Raw genomic sequence first — 26,335 nt, forward strand, 5'->3', positions numbered from 1 at the left:
GCCTGCTGCTAAAGGCTAAGCTAATGTTAGCCGATAAATCTTCAGTGTTTATTCATTCATTTTCAGCTGCTTGGCCGGATCATGGTGGCAGCAGAGCAAGCAGCTCAATCCACACTTCCCGATCCTCTGCCAAGTCCTGTAACTCTTCCCAGGGGATCCCAAGGTGTTCCCAAGCCAGCTGGGAAATATAATTTCTCCAGTGTGCCCTATGTCTTTCCCAGGGCCTCCTCCTCGATTGGACGTGCCTGGAAGGCCCTCCTTAGGGAGCCGACCAGGGAGCATCCTCACCAGATGCCCGAACAACCTCAACTGGCTCTTTTTGATGCAAAGAAATAGCGGCTCTCCTCCGAGTCCGTCCTGGATAATCAACCTTCTCACCCTGTCCAGGAGTGTACGCCCAGATACATAACGGAAGAATTTCTGCTGCTTGTATCTACAGTCTTATTCTTTCAGTTATTACACAAAGTTCATGACCATAGGTGAACATAGGAGTGTTAATCAACTAGTAAATTCAGTCTTTTTACCATGATGGTCCAGTACAACGTCTGTAAAACCTCAGACACTACTCCAGTCCGTCTATTGATCTCCTGCTTAACAAGACCTCGAGATACGTAAACCCCTCCACTTGACGCAGTAAGTCTCCCCTGACCCAGAAGGGACAATCCATTGTTTTCTGACAGAGGACTAAGGTCTCAGATTTGAAGGTATTGATTCTCTTCGTACTCTCTTCACGCTTAGCCTTAAGCCTGCTCAGTGTGCGCTAGAGGTCACAGCCTTTTGAAGCCAACAGAACCACATCATCCGCAAAAAGCAGAGCTGCGACTCTGAGGTCAAACTGGACACCCTCTGGTCCCTGACTGCACCTTGAAATCCTGTCCGTGAACCTCACACACAGGATTGGTGACAAGACGCAGCCCATCTCCCACCAGAAACAAGTCTGATGTAATGTGGACACGGCTCCTATTGCACAGTGTAGTGAATCCAGTACCCCATACTTATGCAGCATCCCCCGCAACATACCTTAAGAGACCCAGTCATACGCCTCTTCCAAGTCCACAAAAGACATGTAGACTAGTTGGTCATACTCCCAAGTTCCCTCCAATATCCTTGTGAGGGTAAAGAGCTGGTCCACTGTTCTACAACCAGGATGGAACACACATCGTTCCTCCTGAATCTGAGCTTCGAGTAACTTTCTAAGTCTCCTCTCTAGTACCCTGGCATAGACTTTCCCAGGGAGGCTGAGAAGTCCAATTCGGTGTTCAGTGGTACTCTAACGTGTTTTATTTTCAAACTATTCATGTACCTTAGACAAATTTGCAGAAGTCCCATTGCTCAAACTGGGTGTGTGGTCTGTATATGTCCAAAAGTGAAGAGTTTTGGATTGAGCGTGTCTGCTCAATCACATCGACTGCTTCGGCTCCGCCCGGTCTCACTGACAAACAATCACTGAAAAAGAAGCTCCTCCCAGCAGGGTGATGTCTCACTCGTTCTACTGTGTTTTGCTTCTAATCTTGTGGTTATGACTTGCAGACTGTTTTTCTTTTTTTTTTTTCTTTTTTTTCTTTTTTGGGGGGGGGGGAACACACAACTCTTCACAAACATGGTGATGTAAGAAACTCTATCCCCTATGCACGTTCTGCGCATGCAGACACGCTTAAACAAAATTCGAGTGGAAGTGGAAAAGTGAGCACAATGCGCACTTGATCTGAAAGGTCTTAAGTCAGTACAGTGCAAAACATGAAACAATGATTTAAAAAAAATAAAATGAACATTAAATAACTTAACAATGTTACAAAACAATACAAATTTGATATCTCACTCTGCTGTGGCATACACTCGGGTCCCTGAGTATTTGAGCAGGCAGACATGCATGTGATTTTATATACATAACTCGTTCATTTACATTTAATTTTCAACGTATTATAAATTTTGCACCTAAAATTCAGGGATGGTGGTCATTCTGACCAGGACTGTGTGTGCATAGGCGGTTTTATCCTTCCATAGACCTGGTTGGGGGGCCAACAGTTCAGCAGCCTGCTGCTGATAATAGTTTGGTTAGGTTAAAGCGTGAGATAATAGTTTGGTTAGGTTACAGCGTGACCCAAAGTGAAATGTTTGTTTTAAAACCAATAACACGATTAGTAGGTGCTCAGTCTCAAGCAAATTTAAAATAAAACCCAAACAGCTTTTGTTTAGTCAGACAAAAAGCTTCCTCTCACAAACGGGCTTCAAACGAAGTCTGTTGGGTTTGTTTAATCTGGAGTAATGGCTGACAGATGAGCGGTGATGCAAACTGAACAAGGCGAGAGCGGACGCTAGGGTGGTCCCCAAAAAATAAACTTCAACTTTTTCCAAGGTGTTTATTCATTTTTTGGTTCCTTTGCTGGCATACCCAACCGGGTGATCGCGGGCTGATTTCCAGTCGATCACATGGGGGGGGATCTCACACGGTTCTTTCTATCTGCGGATGCGCAGGGTCAAGAGGTCATGAGGGGCTACAGTGGCAGAGGCGAAAAAATCCAAAACTGATCATTTCTTCCAGAGTGGGAGGAAGATTATTTATTTTTTCATTTATTCGAATGGCAAATCATCTGCCTTATCTACAATACAAATGTGGCATTACCGAACAAAGGCAATTTGGAGCAGTATTTTAAGACGATCCACAAGATCTACAACGCTGTCTTCCCCACTAAATCACCTTTTTGTAGCCATCGGACTTGTCAAAAAATGAAAAATGACATTGAGGTGAAATCCAGAGCAACATGTGGCATAAAGTCCAATTTTAGAGTCTAATGTAGAAAGAGAAGCACCCCAGCCTCAGACAAACTGCACAGAATTTGACTGCACTTTTTGGATCAACTTGTGTGTGAATCTGCCTTTTCACACGTGAAAATCATCAAGTCAAAATACAGATCCACCATGACTGATGAGCACTTTGCAGCCTGCTCACATCTGGCACTCAGCTCCTACTGTCCGGATTACGAGAGACTAGCTGCCTCCTCTCAGTGCCAGAAGTCCCACTAGGGTAGGGAACAACTTTTCCAACTTGAATTAAGGATTGTATTATTTGAGTTGTTTGTTGTTGTTACATGCCAGTCCTAGGCCTACTTGTGCTTATTCTTTGCACCATGCACATTTACTGCAGTAATGTATTATTACTGTTAAACTTTATATTTGTGCCAGAAAATTGTTATATTGGTGCACAATAAATTGCGGCTACGCTATGGCGTTCAATATGGCTTGGTAGATCTCAATACACTGTCAACTTTAAAAGTAGATGTCAGTTCAAAAAGCTTGGGCACCCCTGCTTTAGGGGCAAAAATAAATTGGATGAAATTTCATGATTTGAAAAATACCACAGCCGCCTGGCCTGTTCTTTTTGTGTGTGTGTGTGTGTGTGTGTGTGTGTGTGTGTGTGTGTGTGTGTGTGTGTGTGTGTGTGTGTGTGTGTGTGTGTGTGTGTGAGACGTGTGAGTGACATTTTGAGTTATGGACTGGATACATTAGTTCATTAGTGGCAGATTTTGTTACATCTGCCTCAGGTCGCATTTTTGAGGAATTTAACATGCACTTCCTCATCAAGGACTCCTCAGAGTGAGAGGATGACCCATCATTCCAGTCGTCACAGCAGGTCCTGGATAACATCACTGCTGTCAATGATTTTACTGAGCGAGGACTTGCACTTATCCAGGATTACAATCAGATCCTAACAAAGGATGAACAGTAGGACCAACACCTGCTGCAAATTGTTGAGTGGCATCAACCTGAGGTTCCAGAGGTGAAGAAAATCAGAACCAAACGCCACTCCCCATGACTTTGTTTTCACCAAATAGACAGTTACATCTAATGCTTTTTATCTCTCCTGTATGGTCATTTAAAGGAGAAAAGATTGTTTCAACTTGTATTTCATTTGTGAACAGGTACATTATTATTGCTGGTTTGCGCTAATATACTCAATCATTGCAGTTTCCACCACGCGTCGTATCAAAATATAAAATTTTGCACCAAACATTTTCTCATGAAGATGAAGAATTTTGTCAGGAAGCACCTTAAAGTCATATTTTTATTTTTGGCATACCATAGAGGACCACCCTAGCGGACGCGTTGTTTTAGGATTTTATCTCGCAGTGTGGCGGATACACGAGTAACAACTGTTTGTTTGTGTTCCAGAGAGGGTTGAAGAATGTGTTCGACGAGGCCATACTAGCTGCTTTGGAGCCTCCAGAAACCAAACCCAGAAAACGTTGCGTGCTGCTATAGATGCCACGAACGCAGCAGGAGATGGACAGGAAGCTATGAGAGGGAGAAGCGCGGGGACAGGAGGAGATGGACTCTTCAGTGCCTTCAGCTAAAGCGACTAAACACGGGTGTGGTTTTGGAACCGACAGACTGTATTTTCATCATTAGCTGTAATAATGTTTAACACTTAAATAGCACTCCTTTCTTAACTTGTGGGCTTTTAACAAAAACACAAAGCAGGTTCAGCTGTTTAGACGTATGTGCCTCACAAACACCTTAAAGTGGATGAAGTCAGGATTCCAGTAAAAAAAAAAAAATTGTTAGACCTGCTGCCACGTCTTGTAGACAAGAAGTGGAAATCCTACACATTTATTTGTTGTGCAAGAATTTCTTATAGTTCTGGGCCCATATTCACAAAGGATCTCAGAGAGCTCCCAACTTAACTTAAAGATTCCTACCAAGGAATCTTAGCCTAAGTGTCCAGGAAGTGTCTGAGAGCAGCTCTGAGCAAGGAGGGGACAGAAACCTTTCTTTAGGTGGTGCGGTTGACCCCATTGCTAGGTTAGACACAGTCTTCTAAGAGCTGTGATTGGTTGTCACAAAAAGGGAAAAAGAAAAAAACAAATGTTCTCCTAGTTGACAGTAAAATCAACCGATCATATAACCTGAAATGTATAATGGTGAAAATAATTTAATGTCAAGATGAAACTCAGCAAAATTAAATGTTAGGCAGTTTCAGAATGTTGGAACATACCTCATTCACATGGCAATTTTTATGTTAATCATCTTATCGTTATGATTACTCTCTGTGCTGTTAATTGCACGCAAGTGACGAGTGTGAGAAGCGCTGGTGCGTGCTGCAATCCAAAGCAAGAGCAGAGATTGCAGCACACAACCCAAGTTCTTCTCAAACAGCTGAGTTTAGGCTTTGACTGTTGACATTGCTTACTTTGATATTAATAATTGTATGAATGTTATAGAATAGACATTTTTCCCATAGCCAGGTGTTGCAGTGTTGTGATAACCTTCATCTCAGGCGTTATTATGTTACTATACTAGGCGGGAAAAGTAAGCTCATTTATGATGAGGTCAACCAGAAACATTATCCCTGCACCACCAAGCCGGTAGCGTGTTACTGAATCACTGCCATTCAACATACGGAGAATATCTCACCTTCTTTTCTGTCTTTCTGCCATCTTCTCTGTTGACGACACTCTGAGGCTTCTTAAAAGTGCTCGTCCCTCCTCTTAATAGTTTGGCACCTTAGGAGCGCTCTTAAGGTTTAAGGTCTTAGGCCTTAGAAATGCCTTAGAATTTGAGGAATTCTAAGGTTTTTCTTAGAATGACATCACTCAGAGCTACTTTTAGCCTTAGGATGCTTTGTAAATATGGGCCCTGGTTCTTAAAGTGCTCGCTCAGGAATCCAGCACCTGTCGACATGTTCAGTTGATTTGTCAGATTCTCTGCAAAATCACAAAAGAAAATGTATTTAAAAAATTTGGATTGAGGTTCGATTTTTCCTTCAAGTTCAGCAGAAATCACAAAGGTGACTTCTTTTTACTGTTAAAAACTTTATTGTGATTGCTTTTGCACAAAAAAAAACTGATTTTGAAGCTGGATCAGATATGTGCCTTCAAACTCTAAGGTGGCGTGTCACTCTTTGACAGCTCAGACAGAAAACTCTTACTGCACAAACAGCTGTCAGAAATGGGTTTTTCCTCAAAAATCTTTCTTTTTTGTTAGTGATATTGAAAATTAAAAGAACATTTATCATAAACATCAAGCTAACTAGCGTTCCTACAACAAGAGTAGTTACCGCTACCAAAATCTGGCGTAACGTTCTAACAAAGTTAAACATGCGTGACATTGCACCGCTACGTGAAGAGCACATGCAAGCGAGAAACCGAAAGTGATTTGTGATTGGTTGTGGCTTTAAAGGATGTAGCATTCCTCATCTGAACATTTGTTCGGTTTGTCGAGAAAAGCTGCTGCCTTTATGCCAACAGGCAGCCGGTGAAGATAAAGTTCTTCTTTTTCTTAGTTGGTAGAAAGGTAGGGGGCGCCATTCTGCAGCCATGGTAAGCTACATTTTTTTGTCATCTACCCACAATCATCTGCATGCTGCCCCATGGTTAATTTTGATTAAAAACTTAATTTTCTGTTACATTCTAAAATCTCCTGCAGCAGGTATTTTTTTGTTGTTTTGTGTTGTTTTACTTCTAGATGGAAACTTAAAAAAAAAAAAAAAGCTGTCATGAATGCATTTGTGATTCTACACCAGTGGATTTAAACAGGCACTCCCTGTGGCAAACGGGATGATTTTAATAAAAAGAGGCAGACTGGGACATGACCCGGGCGCTAACGAACGTTCCCTGCAGCCGCGTCCCTGCTGGACCCGCAGACACCAACTGGACTTAATCCACATTAATGGAAAGAGATTGAGATTCCAAATCACGATTCAGTTTCACACTCCTGCAGTAATCGGAGAACATCAAATAATTAAGTGCGTCCTCACTGACTTTGGTTTTTAGGCTTTTACTCTTAAGTGACATTAATGCCAAAGAGACTGTGTACTTTTTATGGGCCTCTTTCCATCTTCTAGGAGTGTTGCTTACCTAAAACATCACTCAGGACTAAATTATATAAAACGCTGGGTTGGGTTTAAACCTGGTGTGTCGGTTCTTGAAGTTAAATTTGTGGAAAAGTCAACAAATTTGGTTTTGAGCTGTTTTCAGTTTGACTGGAAGCCCAAGCACGTGTTGGTTCATTAGCGCCACCTGGAGGCCTCAAGCAGGAACAGCACTCAGTCTAATGGTGACAAAATATTAAGTCTGAACATTTTCAAATTTTATGCTTTATTTCTGAGGGAGGAAAAGAGAAAAATGTCTCTTAAAAAAAAAAAAAAGAACCCTTAAGTCTTCTGATCAGGTCTGAAAATATAAAGTTTGTGGGATCAGTAACTGATTGAACTGGACCAATAATATGAATATTTTAACTGAGTGCATAAAAATGAACTCTGCTGACACTTATTTTATTCTTCCCTTCTTTTGGAGATGATGGTTTAATTTGAATAATCTTATGACAGTTACAAGTATTTTATAATTTTTTTTTCTTGGGGATCATTATGTTATTTCTGATACTTTTTTATTATTTGATGTTTGGTGCATCTTTGGCCTCGTCCCATGGACTGAAAATCTTGCTGTTAGTAATAATAAGCTTTTAAGGCAATAATTACAAATAAAGAAAATTTTGGATTCAAAGATGAACTGTTGGGTGCTTAGAAGTAATAATAAAAACAGTACTTGAATGGTGTTGGTGTTTTTTGTTTTTGGTTTGTTTATTTTATGACATCAGCCTGAGGGCCCCACACACACAAGCAACTTTTCATCCTTGTTTTTCTGCTAACCTATATAGAAATCTATATATTTGTAATTCCAAGCTTTTTGAAATGCAGCTGTGCATGTGGTTCATGATTTTCACTTAAATCTAAGTACTTCATTTTCTGACCAGTAAGTTCGTCCCTTCTGCTACTCCCTTGTTTTCACTCTGGGTCGCCACAGCAGATCCAAGGTGGATCTGCATGTTGATTTTAGCACAATTTTTACGCCAGATGCTCTTCCTAACGCAACTCCACATTACATAGGGAAATGTGGCAGTAGTGGGGTTTGAACAGCCTTTCGCACTGAAACCAAGCTCACTCTAACCACCCCTGCAGCTTTATTTTTCTGACCAGTAATTCAGTTATATTAGTTGAAAAAAATGTTAGTGAATTATGTCAACGGTTTCATCTCCCCCCAACAAAAAAAAATTATTCAAATGATTTAATGTTCTCACCAAATTGTCACTAATCCTCTCAACTGTCTTATTTTACTCTATCTGATTAGTGCAACAAATAAGTTTTATTTCAGAACTGAGTCGCTCACGATTTTGACCAAAATATACTCTTATTTAATAAAGGAACGCTTTTAAATCAGAGTACAGTGTCAATTCATTTCATCTGGGATACTGATGTGGTCAATTAAGTAGCAGAGGGGGTTGTTAGTTTCAGCTGCTTTGGTATTAATGAAATTAACAGGTGCTCCAGTGGGGCAACATTGAGACGAACCCCAAAAGAGGAATAGTTTTACAGGTGGAGGCCACAGACATTTTTCCTTCCTCATCTTTTCTGACTGACTTTACAGTAGTTTTGCATTTGGTTTGGGTCAGTGTCACCTACTGGTAGCGTGGTATGGTACCTGGACCCGATAGAGGTTGCACAGGTAGTCCCAGTCCTCCAGGATGGCACATCAATATGTGCCTTTGCCAGAACTTTTGTTGCAACTCCCAGCATGGTCTCGTGCATGGAGGAGATTTGAGGAGACGGGCAGTTACTCTGCGAGAGCCGTAGAATGTTCTGAACTAATAAACAGGACTGGTGTCTGCTACTTTGTCCAAAGAGGAACAGGATGAGCACCGCCAGAGCCCTACAAAATGACCTTCAGCAGGCCACAGATGTGAATCTCTGACCAGATCATTAGAAACAGACTTTATGAGGGTGCGTGGTTAAACGATGGTATCCTGGCTGTGATTAGGTATTGGGATGAAATCCTTGGACCCATTGTCAGAACCTACACTGGTGCAGTGGGTCCTGGGTTCCTGCTGGTGCGTGACAATAGTCGGCCTCACATGGCAAGAGTACGCAAGCAGTTCTTGGAGGATGAAGGAACTACCATTAACTGGCCCCCATGTGCACCTGAGTTAAATCCAATAGAACACCTCAGACTTTGTGTTTCGGTCCGTTCAACACCGCCAGGTTGCACCTCAGACTGTCCAGAAGCTAAGTGATGTCCTGCTCCACATCTGGGAGGCGATCGCCCCCCCCGGACACCAGCCGTCGCCTCATTAGGAGCATACCACGATGGTGTCTTTGAGTTCAGCCCTCTGTAGGATGACTGTTTTCATTTCCATCAAACGATGTGGCGTCCTGTCATTCCTGAACATTACCTGGTCCATATCAGGAAAGATTTTCACCTCCCCCATTGAGAACTGGCGTGTTTTCAAAGCGTTCCTTTAAATGTTTTAGCAGTTTATAAAATGTCCTGATGTAAAGAATTTTATACCTTCTCGAACAAAACCAGTTTAGTGGATTTTAATGAAAAGTCACATGATTGTCGCACCCCATGTGATGCATGAAGGAAGATGATTCTTGTTTGACATCTTAAAGCAGTGCTGCCGAAAAGGGGAGAATAAGGAGAAGGATTCTAGGGGCCCATGATTGACAGGTGCCAAGAGAGGTTCCTAATACAATTATAATACTGACGAAATAATATGGGGGGTGGCCCAGTAATATTTCTTTTCATGGGCCCCAAAATCCCTGGCAGCACCTCTGCCTTAAAGGAGTGATAACTGGACTTTTATCGTTTTAAATGCATCATGTTTGTCAGTTACAAAAGCAGATGTTGCCCAGTTTAATTTCTGTGTTTCATCACTAGATTTGCTACCATCGTGGGGCGGCATAGCAAAACAATTGTTCATTTTTTGATAAAAGCATGGAATTTGGCACACATATTCTAAATTAACTTCAATTTCAGATATGGAGCCATCCTGGAGCTGAACTCTAATGAGCTACAGGGGTCAATAAAGAATTACACAGGGTTTTAAAATTTAAAAACTATACCACATTATTGTCTGATCATAAAGATTCCAAAAAGGTATATTTTGGTCTATCTATGACTGAATGTTCTGGAGTTATGGCGTAAAAACTGCAAAAATTGTGACAAAGATCAGTTTCAGTTTGTACAGGGGCCAAAAATGAAAGTTGCTCCAATTCTGGTTAAAAAAAAATGTGATGCAAATTATTCTGTTACTATTTGAATAATGAACCATGTCTAAATCTATCACATATGTGCTATGCAGAAGGCTCTATGTGCCTCTAAGTACCTCACATGTGCCCGGTATCAGCCTCTAATCAGCCACCTGTCATTTTAGCCCCGTACAGTCTCAAATGGCTCGTGTCACTGCATATGATCCATGTAGCACCATATAATGTGACATTGTTGCCCGTTTAGGCAGGGGTTTGGTCCAACCCTGCATCCTTGGTCCCTTTAAAGTGTGGGTTTTCAATTCACAGCATCCATTCAAGATGTTTTCACATTTTTTAAACGCAGTCCAAAAAAAAGACACTCCTGCACAGTCCAGCCTGTGTGCGCATCCGTGCACCAGGCCACAGTTCACCTGTGTTCCAGAGTTATTAAATGCACTTCTTCTCGCTGTCTCTATTTCTTCCACGGCTCACCCTTGATCCAACTTTTAACTTCATGTTCGGCCATTATTGTCTGCAAAATCACTCATCAAAATCACTTCTGCGCGCTCGTGTTCTGCGTAAATGCTCGTCTTCATTTTGACACCAGTGATCCAACTTTTAAATTTGTGTTCGACCGTTATTGTCTGCAAAATCACTCTTTTGCAAGCTGGCATTCTGCGCAAATGCTCCTCTTGAGTGCAAGTCATTGTGAAATCTATCATAAACATACTTTTACAGCTGCTTTTAAAGAAGGAATGAACATGCAACTTTTACCAAGTTATTACAATATAATTATACCTTTTAGGCTATTACAATATGTTCTCCACCTCATGAAGCACACGAGAGACAGGAAAAAAAGGGTCCAGATGAAACAGTTCTCTGTGATTCCAGAAACGATTAGAGGTGTTTTCAACTGCCAAACTCTGACAGAAAATGATTAATCCGCTACAAAATAATTATTTTGTATAGTGTCCAGTGCACAAACCAGGTGGGATTGTCACAACAAGTGCGCGAGAAGGCAGAGCAAACATAGCCTGTCCTGTCTTCGTAGCCACCAGCTGCTCGGATAATGGGCTTTTAACTGCCTCGTCCTCACCACAGCCATGCCTCTAAAATTCTCGTTTGTCCTTGTAGTAACTCATACACAAACTGCCCCACGCTGTTTATGTATGAGGTACTACATGTAAATCATCATTGCAGACTCTTGTAAGTTTACATGTAGCAGTCCTATGGAGATACCTTTCAGCACACAAAAGGTTCAAGGTCTTAGGAAGGTCAAACAATAAATTCAACAAAACAACTTTTCTGGTCACAATTTTTAAAATTTTGCCTCCAGATTTGGCATGAACATAGTGATTGGCCTTGCCCATAAGCCATTACCTGGGATAAGAGATCGACATTGACCTTCAGGGTTTTGCTTGAGGTCAAAGGTGACCTAAATTAGGTCAAAATTCAGATTACAGTAAAAAATGTTGTGTAATACACCAAATTAAAGGGCTTGGTGAGAGGATCCAGAATATATCAAAGGTTTTAAGTTGTGATGTCATTGATAACATAATCATGAAAAAACTTGCAAAATTTAGATTTTTTTTTTTTAAGGTGTGACAAAGTGTGTAAATCATTATTGCAGACTCTCACAAGTTCACCTATAGCAGTCCTACGGAAATACCTTTCAGCACACAAAAGAGTCAAGGTCACAGGAAGGTCAAACAAAAAACTTTTTTTCAAGGGCGTGAAGAGTGTAAATCATCACTGCAAACTCTTGTAAGTTGACATATAGCAGTCCTATGGAGTTAACGTTCAGCACACAAAAGGGTCAAGGTCAAAGGTCAAGACCACAGAAAGGTCAAACACTAAAAATAAACCCAAACAACCCTTTGCTGGTCACAATTTGTGCTTTTTTGCCTTCAAATTTAGCATGAATATAATGAATGGCCTTGCCCGTCAGTCCCTCTTCATGGTGGTGGTTCCTCGTGGTAGTCTCGCTTGTTCATCTTTTGGCAAGATACCGGTCACTCTCAGGGTGACAGTTGTCATTATTATGTCCTAGCGGGCAGCACGGTGGCTTGGTGGTTGGCACTGTTGCCTCACAGCAAGAAGGTCATGGGATCAATTCCCACCTGTGGAGTTTGTGTCTTTTCCCTCTTGTTTGTGTGGTGCACCGGCTTCCTCCCACATTCAAAGTCATGCAGGATAGGTGAACTGGGAACTTTAAACTGTCTGTTGGTGTGCGTGTGAAAGTGTTTGTCTGTATGTGGCCCTGTGACAGACTGGCATCCTGTCCAGGGTGTACCCTGCCTCACGTCCTATGAGTGCTGGGATAGGCTCCAGCAGCAGCCCCATGACCCTTAATTGGAGTAAGGGGTATAGAAAATGGATGGATTATGTCGTTGCACAGATAACCCAAATTCTCAGTATCTCGAAAGCTATTACATTCTTTGAAGCAATACTACAGTGCATCCAGAAAGGATTCACAGTGCTTCACTTTTTCCACCTTTTATTTTACAGCCTTATTCCAAAACAGATTAAATTATTTTTTTCCTCCAAATTCTACACACAATACCCCATAATGACAATGTGAAAAAGTTTTTTTTTATTTCTGCGAAAAACTTTTTTGAGATTTTGCAAATTTATTAAAAAAAAACTAAGAAATCACATGTACATAAGTGTTCACAGCCTTTGCCATGAAGCTCAAAATTGAACTCACATGCATCCTGTTTCCACTGATCATCCTTGAGATGTTTCTACAGCTTAATTGGACTCCACCTGGTGCAAATTCAGCTGACTGAACATAAATTGGAAAGGCACACACCTGTCTACATATAACGTCCCACAGTTGACAGTGCATGTCAGAGCACAAACCAAGCATGAAGTCAGAGGAAATGTCTGTAGACCTCCGAGGCAGGATTGTTTTGAGGCACAAATCTGGGGAAGGGTACAGAAACATTTCTGCTGCTTTGAAGGTTCCAATAAGCACAGTGGCCTTCATCATCCATACATGGAAGATGTTTGGATCCACCACGACTCTTCCTAGAGATGGTCACCTGTCTAAGATGAGGGATCAGGGAGAAGGACCTTAGTTAGGGAGGTGACCAAGAACCTGATGGTCACTCTGTCAGACCTTCCAGAAGAAACTTCCAGAAGGGCAACCATCTCTGCAGCAATCCATCAATCAGGCCTGTATGGTAGAGTGGCCAAATGGAAGCCACTCCTTAGTAAAAGTCACATGGCAGCCCACCTGGAGTTTGCCAAAAGGCACCTGAAGGACTCTCGGACCAGAACCAACAAAATTCTCTTCCTATGAAGCATGGTGGTGGCAGCATCATGCTGTGGGGGTGTTTTTCAGCAGCAGGAACTGAGAGACTAGTCACAATTGAGGGAAAGATGAATGCAGCAATGTACAGAGACATCCTGAATGAAAACCTGCTCCAAAGCACTCTTGACTTCAGACTGGGGCGGCGGTTCATCTTTCAGCAGGACAATGACCCTAAACAGACAGCCAAGATATCAAAGGAGTGTCTTCAGCACAACTCTGTGAATGAGTGGTAGAGCCAGAGCCCAGACCTCAATCTGATTGAACATCTCTGGAGAGATCTGAAAATGGCTGTGCACCGACGCTCCCCATCCAACCTGATGGAGCTTGAGAAGTGCTACAAAGAGGAATGGGCAAAACTGCCCAAAGATGGTTGCACCAAGCTTGTTGTATCATATTCAAGAAGATTTGTGGCTGTAATTGCTGCCAAAGGAGCATCAACAAAGTACTGAGCAAAGGGTGTGAATACTAGTTTTATACTTTTAGTAAACTTGCAAAAATTATAAAAAAAAAAAAAAACTCTTTTCATGTTGTCATTATGGGGTGTTGTTAATACAATTTTGAGGTAAAAAAAAAATAGTTAGCTTCATGTTGGAATAACGGTGTAACATAAAATGTGGAAAAAGTGAAGCGCTGTGAATACTTTCCGGATGCACTGTAAAACCTGATCCACTGATCTCAATTCTATTTTGTTTTGTAAATCTGTTTCTTACCTTTTGACTTAACATGAGTGGACGCAAAATGGTTTTCGTTTATATTTTAACTGGAACTTTCTTGTGATTAGAATTTTTTAATGCAGTTTTGCACAGTGAGCGTTAGGTGGCGCTGTTCCCCTGGTTTTGTTTGGTGCCCAGCACTGTATGTAAATGACCCGGCTTCATTTTGACTGACACTCTAAAATGGATCTGGCTCTTTTGTCTGAGCGTGAAACCTGAACCCAACCTGTTTTCTGTTTCTTCATGTCATTATTTAATCCTTAATGTATTTTTTCCCATCATGCCCCTCTGCCCTCTGCCCATTTTTATTTTTTTATTTATAACCTCTTTGACCGAAAAGTGTCTTTCTGGGGTTTCACTTTGACCCCAGATAAAGAATCCAGATCATTTATTGAATTTCATGGATTTATTTCAACACACTCTGTTTAAGGCCAAATTGAGGTTATAGTATAACTGTGGAGGTCAAAGGTCAGCTGTGTGGTTTTTCTTTTCTTTTTTTATTTTTGTACCAGTGGTGCTTTAGGCTCTGTGTTACTGATGTTAACAGGTTTTGAAACGTCTTTGTGGACAAACTATAAAGATCTGTTGCTTTAATCCTTTACGAACCAGTTATTGTGATCTCTGTGACGACTATGGCGGGTTGGGGGCGGTGTCACCAGTGAGGCGGGTTGTGCTTAATGTTGTGGTGAAGGAGCCGAGCCGGAATGCTGAGCTGCTGATTTAGTGGTGTAGACTAGAGGTGGGTAATACCAGGAAATTTGGTATTGATCCGATACCAAGTAAATACAGGCCCAGTATCGCCGATACCGATACTTTTTCAAATTTAAGCTTCATCGAGCCAAAGGATCCAAAAGACCTAGGATACAATTTCGCCAAACATTGTACGTGACAACAAAATACTTTATTATCACAATCAACATTTTTGTTTAAAAAAATTATCACTCAACACAACTTAAAACAAAATCCCCTGAGGCAGAGGGCTGACAAACCACAATACAAGGGTGAGCTGCTCCGTGTTGTGTGACACAGCGCAGCGCTGCTCTTACAGACAGAGAGTAGACTTTGATGAATCTGCGTACGCAGTAGTCAGTGCGTGCGGGAGAGAAAAAAAGTTTGAGTATCAATCTTTTTACACGAGGATCGTTCAATATCAATACCAGCGTTAGTATTGATATTATCGATATTAGGATCGATCCACCCACCTCTAGTGTAGACCCAGAACATGTAATGGTCGGGGAACTCCTTGGGTCGGGAACTCCAGGAGGATCACTGTGACCTCCAGGACAAGGTGGAAGACGGTGACCTCATGGATCAGCTCACTTAACTAACTTCAGCCACAGCTAAGTGCCCCAGGGCCAGATTTGAGCCTCTTCTGGTTTGTCTGATTCTGATGCTTGGTGATGTTTCAGCCTGCGTGCAGCCCAGGCTCGGTAACAACATAAGGATGACCCAAGACGCCATCATTCCATGCCATTTGCCATCCAGATGGATTTATGACTGTTCGATTTCCATTTATTCAAAATTAGCGCAATTTGACAGGAAGCTTGGATCTGCAGTTCGAATGTTCAAACTGATCCCAGCTCAATTTCACACGTCTGGTTTTCTGCCATCGTCGTGTTTTTACGAAGTGGCCGTCAGGACACATATCCAGTCCATCCCATCATGCCTCATTCTCCCTTCTGAATATTACTGGATGTCCATCTGACCTCATTATAAGTGTGTTGGCACGGGCAACGTAGCTGGGAGAAGAGGGAGGGGTTAGAATAGAAAAGCTGTATCATGGGATAGAAAAGTGAATGCTTGATTTTTTTTTTCTCCCCTTTGTCTAAACAGACTCACATGCACAAACATGCATGTGTGCACACATATAAATGACAGTGCAACTTTTGTGTTGTGAATGTTAAAAACACAAATGTCAAAAAGTGTGTTCAATGTAGACATTTTTGTGTCTTTTTTAATTATTTTTAAATGTCTTGTGACTTTAGTGTGTTTTCTGGCAGTACTTTATGCTTGTGTGTTGTGTGTTCATACTGTTTGTGTTACTTTCTTCTATTTTTCTGTGCATCTCATGTCTGATTTTTGCTCCTTTACGTCTTGTGCCTTTGTTTTTGCACATTTAATGATTTTTGTGCCTTTGCATATTAATTATGTGCATTGTCATGTCTGTGTCCTCGTGCCACTGTGCACAGAGATGCATGTTTTGTGGGTTTGTGTTTCTGCAGCTTGATTTTAATATCACTTTTGTTTTTGTATTAAATGTGACATGTTTTGGACACTTGTGATTGTCAGAAAAATTGTGTGTGCATCGCATTTTGTGCATCTGATTACGATGTGCGTCTGTCCGTGACTTTGCATGTGTGCTGCTGTGCATTCTTACTTGTGTCCGTCTTTGTGCACGTTTAAATCTTGTGTGTCTTTTGTGAGACTGTTTTGACCTCTGTGCACTTTTTGTGTGTCTGCCCTAAATGTTGTGTGACCGTGTGTTAAATCGTGCATGTTTGGTTATTGTGTTTGTTTATTGCCTATAATTCTGTGTTTGTGTGGGTGTTTTTGTGCGTTCAAACTTTTATGTGTCCTTGTTTAGTTTGGTGTTTATATTGTGCACACCTCTCTGTGCACTTTAGTGTGTGTATGGTTTACGTGCATGTGTGCCGCTGTGTGGTTTGTGCGCCTGCAGTGGTTGTGTGTGTGTGTGTGTGTGTGTGTGTGTGTGTGTGTGTGTGTGTGTGTGTGTGTGTGTGTGTGTGTGTGTGTGTGTGTGTGTTCATACATACAGTGCATCACGCAGATACACACTCTGACATAACTGGTTGCCATGCAAACTGTGTGACTCTGACTATTATGGGCTGTTCTTTGTTTTGTCACGACGTGCCCTACGATGGAATGGGAGGGGGAGGGGAGCAGTGTGTGTGTGTGCGTGCATGTACATGTGCATGGATGGAACCCCCCCCCCCCCCTCCAACGTGTGCGTTGCATACGTGTGCATGTGTTTGCATGTGTTGGGTGGGGGTTGGGTGCGTGAGCGTGGAATATGTGCGTGAGAGAGAGAGAGAGAGCGCAGGAGTGTGCATGTGCTTTTAGAGTAGGTAAGATAAAATGGCGGCTCGTGAGGCCTCGCGGGAGGAACCACAAAGTAAAAGTAGAAACGCACTCGTCACAGTGCGCTCGTCTGCCCACAAGGTGTGCGGAGCAACAGGCCACCAGAATATTCTCAGATTATTTCAGTCACATTTCACAGATTAGAACTGTCTGAAGACACCATATGGTCTTGAGATGTCTGTGCAGAAATTCTGAATTCAAATTTCTGCTCCAGCACTCGGTCGCAGGCCGTCTTCACACTGCTGACCTTTGGAATTAAACCTGGATGGAAAACCTGCGCCGTGCACTACAGGAATATTTTCAGTCCCATTCCCGCGTGGAGCTGGTGACGTTGACAGACATTCACCCTGTTGCTTACAGTTTCTGCATCAATCTGTCCACATATTAGGATTTAAATCTCTGAAGTGAAAGGCAGCAGAGGGCTGATGCACCCCCCCCCCCCCCCGAGCTCTGCTAACCACGATACAAATGTACAAGTAAATACACATCGGTCTGTGTCAGTGTTTTGACTGTGTGACTTCTTCATGTGACTTCTGTGTCATTCACAACATTTTGCTGATCAATATGCTTGAAATCATCCATCTGGGCTCCTCCGCTGTTCAGATATACAAAAATATGTTTTTTGTTTGTTTTTTTGACTGCGCTTTTCTTTGACCTTTGACCTTTTACAAAAGTTGTCTAAAATCTAACCACCACTAGATATCTATCCAAGTTATGTTCCCACCAAGATTGATCCATCTAGGCTTCTTCGTTGTTGTGATATATAAAAAGATGTTTTTAGGACCATGTTTTCCTTGACCTTTGACCAAACTACCTCTAGATATCTGTGCAAGTAATGTTCCCACATTTGAAGGAAATTCATCTGGCCATTTTTGAGTTATCTTGTCTACACACACACACACACACACACACACACACACACACACACACTCTGCTTCACCAACACACATGGGACTTACATTCATGTCAGTGTACTTTTACTGTGACACGGACCAGATTTAGAAGTACACTGACATTAAATAGAAATTCTGCAGGATAGGATGTAACTCAGCGGCACTGTTTTGGGTTGATCGTTTTCCTGTGGCGCAGTGTGAGGACACACCATGCAAACAACAATAAATAAAGTACTTACTGGAGGACGGCACAAGTATATGATGTCAGCAGATTACATGGTGGGATGAGGTGTAATTGTGCTGCACTGTGAGAAATGGAGAGATACATGCCACGGCGGATCGCACTCATTTCACCTGGCTGTGGCAGACGGATGGTTACTTTCCAGAGGTGAGGATGGACCTGTTGTCTGCCGGAGTGGTTGTCATTCAGCAGCCAAGAGGGGTCCCTAGTGGGGTGAATGTGGCAACACGTGTTGCTTCAGCATACTCTCCTACTGCACAGAGAGAGAGCAAAGAGGTGCTGGGTGCAAACATAAAAAAACACCTGGGGGATGGCACACATTTATGAATTCAGCAGATTAATTAAGAAGCCAGTGAGAGTGAACATGAACAAACAGAAGCTCATAAAAAACTATTTTTTTTCTCACTGCAGTGACTGAAGTTACAACAAGAAGCGCTCCAGAAATCATCACCCCCCCCCCCCCCCCCCCCCCCCCACACACACACACACACTTAATCCATATAAAATAAGACATTCCTTTATTATTCCTGCATGGGTGCATTTGCAGCGGCATAGCATCAGTGGTAATAGAACTGTGCAACAGTAGGGCAAAGTAAAATGTCCAAACAGAAAGCAAAAGCAAATACCTAGGCCCGGCAAAACAAGAGGGTGAAAACTAGAGCAATACTATGGACATTGTAAGCAGGACATAAATGCAGTATATGAGGGCAGCAGAAAAGATTATTAGGGGCAGGCTGCCAACCATTGGTGAACTGGCAGAACAGCGCTGCTTGTCCAGGGCAAGAAGGATAATCGGACATTTCACATCCCTTTAACAATCTGTTTTCCTTCCTGGCCTCAGGTAGACTATACCGTAAACTGAGTTGTAAAACAAGCAGATTCATGGATAGCTTTTACCCAACCGCCATACGTAAGACAGTTAAATACAAATTGACAAAACTGTGCAATACAGAATGTAGGACATAAAATACACTGTAGCATCGGGTAGCAACTTGATGCTTGTAGCATCTTCATATGTGCAGTATCCTGTGTCCTTTATTTATTTATTGTATGTTGCGTATTCACAGATACAGAGACAGTTATCGATAGGTTTAATAAAAAACTCTATATGCTCTATATACTCTATATATATAAAAAAGTCTATATGCTGTAGGTAGAATAGGTCCAGGGTGTGTACAGTCAGACAGATTTAACAAAAACACTGCACAGTTTGTTGACCTGGAATACGAGTATACATCAGTAAATATATATACACTTACTGGGAGCAGTACAGATTGTAGCCTAATAACAGCAGGAAGGAAGGACCTGTGGTACCTCTACTGGCTGAAGGTGCTTCCCGGTGCTATGACGGTGTCCTGGAGTGTATTATATGCACTCTGTGATTGTTCCCAGGTCAATCTTAGTTTTGTGCAGAGTTGTTGAGTTTCACACTAGTGAAGTTCAACAACACAGAGATGTGTTCTGCTTCCTTTTCAGGAATTTCAATTTATACTGTATGTCATCCGCCAATCAGATTGCAGCTCTTTATTATCCTGCATTAGGGCGTTGGCTGCAAAAAACTCACTCGGTGGATGTTCCCACTTCTGTGGCATATGTCACAAAAAAACCCAAAACGACATGTTTCTGCGCTAATTCCAGTGAATGTCAGCGTTCCTTCTACATGCAAACACTTAGAAAGGTGGGTTTTTTAAGATAATTTAATATGAAACCTTAAACTTGCATAAGTGTTAAAGGTACATTCTGCAGACACGCTCAAAAAAAAAAAAAATGATTAAAATGTGTTAACGTAGCCAGAAACAATTTTGCTGAGTGACCTAAGTGTAAATGTGTTGGGCCAACATCATAAATTTATGTTACTGTTACTCAATTACCATGGTTCAGGCCAACTAGATTTGTAAGGGTAAATGTAACAAAAATACAAAGTAAGTCCCTGTGGCTGCTCCCTTGTTTGTGTTGTCGGGGTCACTACAGCAAATATGAGGTGGACCTGCATGTTGACTTGTCACTGGTTTTATGCCAGATGTCCATCCTGACGCGACTCCACATTACATGGAGAAATGTGGCAGGGGTGGGGTTTGAACCGGGAACCTTCCGTACTGAAACCAAGTGCACTAAACACTTGGCCACCAGCCCTCTGCCCTGTAAGGGCAAATGTAACACACTGATGTAATGTCCTAGGACCATTCAAACTTGTTTGATATGATTAAGAGTTACTTATTTTATTAGGGGAGTTACAACTACCTTAAAACGGTACAGTTACATGTCAACTTAACTTTGCTGTGTTGGATCAGCATAATATATGCAGATCCACCTCGGTTTTGCTGTGGTGACCCCGAGCACAAACAGGCGAGCAGCAAAAGGGTTGTTTGTTTGTTTGTTTTTTTGCTACATTTACCCTTACAAATCTAGTTGGCCTGAACCATGGTAATTAAGTGACAGTAGCATAAATTCATCATGTTGACCCAACAAATTTATCACTCAGGTCACTCAGCAATTGTTTCTGGCTACGTTCACACATTTTACTTGGGTGGAAATACTTTCCATAATTCACAGCGTCATGACAAATTTCTGAAATAGTTACTTATAAAATAGCGCTGCACCAGTTAGTGACATACTTTTCTCGTTATCCGTGGTGATGTGTTTTCTGTGATGATGTGACGGAGGAACCTCTGGCTGATCAGAGGCGACGAACGCGTCACAGAGAGGAACGCGGGGTATTTTCGGTTGTTTGGAGGAAAGATGTACTTCAGGGAGGCCAGAAGACAGGAAATGATGTCTGAATGAAAGAGAGAATTAGCAGCGAGATTATTACGGAGCAGCAAAATAATAATACATTTTATTTGTAATGCACTTTAATTCCATGGAATCTCAAAGTGCTACAGAGCAGAGAGTAAAAATAAACAATATACCATAATGTTGAAAAGGCCAAAACCACATTAATATTTGATAGACATAGCATTGCTGTCTTCTTCAAAATGGCACCTTTTAATCCAGTGAAGCAGGCTTTTTTCTGTCATGACAGTTATGGTTTTTTTGTTGTTTGTTTGGATTTTTTTTTCAACATTTTGAGTGGATTGCATTACTTAAAAAAAAAAAAAAAAAAAAAAACTAAAGTTATTGACATAAAAATGTCAATATGTCAAAAACTAGGGATGCACCAGTATCAGCCTGATCCCATATTCACTTACTTGTACTTGTAATCATAATGAAGTGGCTACAGGTACGTACAGCCGTATCTTCTGCGGGACTGCTAAAGATACGGTCCGAGGTTCACTGAGTGGACGTACGTGACACCAGTGGGAAATACACACGTGGAACAAGAGGTGACGCTCTTAACAGACACAGAATATTTTACGTCCACTTCAGCTGAACTGTGCTGTTTCTTTTTTTTTTTTTTTTTTCTCCCTTGTTTCAGAAGCCGCAACTGTCTTATAGTGTTAGCGGAGGTTGGCCTGTAAGCTCGCCGTCATGCTCAGAATCATTCCAGTACATTTGTTTAATGAAGCTGCTGTAAATTAAGAAATTCATCAAATGTAAATGAAGAAATCCATCAAAATATCGATGTAAATTGCAAAGGTGTCTTGCTTCTTTCATCATCCATCCACCTCAAGTTCCAAGCGCTGTTTTCTAAGTGAGGCGGAAAGAACTGTACATGACACCGGACCTTTAGCCGCATATGGTACGGGTACGGACATATTTGCGCATTCTGATTGGTCGGTAAGACACCCTCGTATCTTTAGAACGGTCTCTGTAGATACAGGTCCGTAGCCACTGCCAATCATAAAACGTCTCAATACTACGTCACCCGATACCCCTTTACAGCAGTGTGATGTCAACTTCTTAGTGAGGGATTTTTATGCACACTCTCCGTAATTTCCAGACTATAAGCCGCTACTTTTTTCATACGTTTTGAACACTGCGGCTTAAACAATGATGCGGCTAATTTATGGATTTTTACAGGCTTTCATGTAATGTACTCATAAGTCGAAATATGTCCGTCAGTGCTGTACACTGATTAGCTGTAAGCCGCAGTCCACTATGCGGAGTAAATTCACACACGGAGTCAATTAAAGTCTTACCTGTTTCAGTGGAATTCATCATCACATGATCCTGAGGGAAAATAATCCACACAAATCCTCTTGAGTTTGGAACACAACATCTGAAAATACTTTTAATTCCTCCTGTAGCTGAAAAAAGTTCCTCTGTGAGTTCGGCACTTGCGCCAGTTCCTCTGTCAGAACTTCAATCACAGTTTCAGCGGTGGAGGTTGTCCATCAGGTTGGTGAGTTTCAGCCCTTGTGGGTGTTCAGGTGTAATCCGTTTGTGAAATGTCTGTGGCTTGAGTCACTGCTCCCCGTTATCGACTCCATTACCACAGGCAACGGACGATTCTGTCTGAACGCGAGGAAATTATCCCATTATCCACAAAGAAAAAATAAATAAATAAAATGTTAAAATTACTCCATTTTGCCTCCATGTGTTGCAGAGATGCCGTGTGACACTGTGTGTGAGGGTGTGCGCACGCGTGTGCATGCCGTGCTCCTCCAATATTATATGTGCCACCTTTTTTGGGGGGGGCATTTATGGTTTGTATATGTTACCGGTACGTATTTAATTAAAAGTTTTTTAAAAATAGTGTGGAGAGTGGAAGGCTGTATCTCAGTGTCACATATTGTAGTTAAAACAACAGAAACAGGCTCACAGCTGATAACACAGAGAAGCTTAATTTCATCAAAATGAATCTGTCCCTCACATTTTCAAAAAAAAGCTCAGTCCTCACAGACATAGTTATTGATGGACAATTTTAGTTGTGTTCCTGGTGTTGTATATTTTGTAGTGCTGAAGTCCACAGATTACATTTAAGTGAGATGTCTGGCAGTTCATGTTTGTTAGGAAACACACGATTAATACTATAGGCCAATTTGTTGACCTCAAAAAGTGAAGTCATAATTTAAGTGAATTTTTTGGAAATAAACAAAGCTAATGATATTGGTAGCCATTACAGTCAAAAAGTAAGGAACAACTGATGAATAAAACATGTTTTCAAAGTCATCATAAAACTGTAATGGTATCATTAAGTATTCATATCAGTACTTGGTATCAACGAGTACTCAAATGTATGTACTCGTACTCAGTCCGGAAAAAAGTGGTATCAGTGCATCCCTATCAAAAACACGAAAACTATTAACTTTTCATGTGGAAAATGAGTGAAGCCCTGCTCTCCCCTCCCCCTCGCGCTCACAGAGCAAATGAAGCATTTTAGAAACACGAAGCCTTTAAACTGTAAAATAAACCATAAATTTCTGAATGTATCACCATCTACAGACACAGAATGAACTCTGGATTATTTCATTAAAGAGTCTGTTTCATTAAAGTTCCCCCCCCCCCCCCCCCCCCCTTCATTCAGAGTGGAGAGAGCTGTCCACTCTAAGCTGCCTTCAGCACTGTGGCTTCACAGAACACTGAAAGCAGCTGACTGCTGATCTCTGTTGTTCGCAGCGGATTTGATAAGAAGAAAATGAGATGCATATTTCTTTAATTATTTTGGTTGAAATTGCAAAATAAAGCAAACTACGAAACACAATCGAATTGGTACATTTTCAGTAACATTTCAGTTCATTTTTTGGAAAATCCGTGCTGGATGGTACAGTCAATTTGAACCCGAGAGCCGGGTGGAAATTTGTAGTGCCAGGCGGTGCTGCCCACTGTAGCTAGAACCCTGATTTATGTGTGTTATACCAAAGAGGACCATTACTAATCCAACCCGTTATCATATTTTTATTTGTTATATGAAGTTGTAGAGATTTACTTTGAGTTGAGGGTAATGTTAGAAATGTTTATATTGGAAACCTGAATTACTTTTTAGATTTGATGGCATAACACATTAAAATGTGTGAAATACCAAGGGGCAGACTACTTTTTCAAGGGAAGTATTGAACACATGTTGTAAATGTTTGTTAATCAAACAGAAGAACTTGTGAATGACAAGGAAAACTGTGGTCTCGTTGTGGTTTTCAATTACGCAAACATATGTGACATAACAGAAACACTGATCACAGGATATATCCCAAAAATCAAAATAAAGACAGAGACCAAAGACCACCAGGCAAAACCAAAACAACAAAAGCAACCCAGACAAAACCTCAAGGAAAAAATAGACCACCCCTCCCCCCCAGAGAGAACACACTTTTCTTTTTTTTCAAAATATCCTAAGTTTGAGTGACCTTGGGTCTCAGTCTGAGTCTTGCCTTAAGATGCCAGACAAAACACAGGTTGACATAGTTTCAGGCAGAAAAAAGGGCTTGTTTTACAAAAAGTTGAGAACTGATCAACCAAGCAAAACTATTAAACTGGACAAAATTAGTGTACAGTGATGTAATATAGATGTAATAAAGAACAAAATGAATATAACTGCAGTATAAATGACTGGAGATACAAAAAAGTAACAACACACGTCACTATTTTTCTCAGTAAATATTTCTAATGGTGCTATTGACATGAAATTTTTGACAGATGTTGGTAACAACCCAAGTAGCACACACACACAAACCACAACAAGTGAGTACAGAAATGAAGGTATGTGTAATAAGATGGAATGACACAGGGAAAAAGTATTGAACACAGTTACTGAAATTTATGTAATACTTCCTACAAAAGCCTTCGATGGTAATGGCTGCTTCAAGACACTGCTTGTATGGAGAAACTAGTCACATGTATTGCTCAGATGTGGTTTTGGTCCATTTTTCCACACAGTCTTCAAATCTTGAAGGTTCGGTGGACCACTTCTATGAACTGATGTTCAGTTATCCAAGTTTTTTTCATTCTCTGAAACCAATTGAGTTTCCTTGGCTGTGTGTTTGAGATCACTGTCTAGCTGAAATGTCCACCCTCGTTTTATCATCATCCTGGTAGATGGCAGCAGATTTTTATCAAGAATGTCCCTGTAGGTTTTTCCATTCATCCTCCTTTCAGTTATATGAAGTTTGCCAGTGCTTTATGCTGAAAACAGCCCCAAAACTATGATGTTCCCACCTCCAAACTTGACTGTTGGTATGGTATTTTGGGGTGATGCACAGTGCCATTTGATCTCCATACATACATAGTGTATTATGGTATCCAAAGCATTCAGTTTTGTTGTCATCTGACCACACTATATTCTCCCAGTATTTCACAAGTTTGGCTAAATGTTGTGCAGCAAACTTTAAACAAGCTTCAACATGTTTTTTTCTTCAGCAGTGGAGTCTCATGTGCTGAGCGTACATACGGGCCATTGCGGTTGAGTGCATAACTTATTGTTTTCTTTGAAATGGTGTACCTGCTAATTCCATGTCTTTCTGAAGTTCTCCATAAGTGGTCCTTGGCTCTTGGACAACTCTTCTGATGATTCTTTTCACTCCTGTCAGAAAGCTTGTGAGGAGCACTTGGTCGTGACCGCTTGATGATGAAATGATGTTCTTTCCACTTCCAGATTGTGGCCCCAACTGGAACATTCAGAAGTTTAGAAATCCTTCCTTAGCCAATGTCATCAGTATGTTTTGCAACAATAAGTTTGCGAAGATCTTGATAGAGCTCTTTGCTTTCACCCATCATGAGATGTTTCTTGTGTGACACCTTGGTAATGAGACAGCTTTTATAGACAGTCACTTGGGACTGAACCAGCTGATATTAAATTTGCACTGACAAGGGGCAAGATTGCTTTGTAATTACTGGTAGATTTCAGCTGGTGTTTTGGCTTTGCATGCCTTATTGCACCTCCCTTTCTTCAGACGTTCAATACTTTTTCCTGGTGTCATTTCATATTTTATACATAATTTATGGACATCTATGGTTTGATTTCTTTGTGTGGATCACTTGGGTTGTTACCAACATCTGGTGAAAATTTCATGTCAGTAGGACCTTTTAGAAATAAATTTACTGAGAAAATGGTGATGCATTAATACTTATTTTACCTGCTGTATATACTGACACTTTAAATGTTGTCAGGAGGAAAAATCCACTCTACCAAATGTGGTGTTTTTACTTCATTTGTGTGTGTGTGTTCAGTTACTGACA

At 41.3% G+C, this 26,335-nt stretch overlaps 1 protein-coding gene and 1 long non-coding RNA gene across 2 annotated transcripts in view; one reads left to right on the forward strand and one right to left on the reverse strand.

Annotated features, from left to right (window-relative positions):
* LOC117501335 (cell division control protein 42 homolog) overlaps positions 1-26,335 on the forward strand; it is an 80,651-nt gene that overhangs the window by 36,484 nt on the left and 17,832 nt on the right. The gene's annotated exons all lie outside the window — the stretch shown is intronic.
* LOC117501336 lies at positions 847-17,209 on the reverse strand. The gene is made up of 3 exons (XR_004558012.1): positions 17,198-17,209; positions 9,039-9,044; positions 847-1,174 (listed from the first exon to the last, which is right to left on the reverse strand). It is a non-coding gene; the product is annotated as an uncharacterized LOC117501336 (long non-coding RNA).

This window comes from Thalassophryne amazonica, chromosome 20 (assembly GCF_902500255.1).
Source record: "Thalassophryne amazonica chromosome 20, fThaAma1.1, whole genome shotgun sequence".
NCBI classification, from domain to species: Eukaryota; Metazoa; Chordata; class Actinopteri; order Batrachoidiformes; family Batrachoididae; genus Thalassophryne; species Thalassophryne amazonica.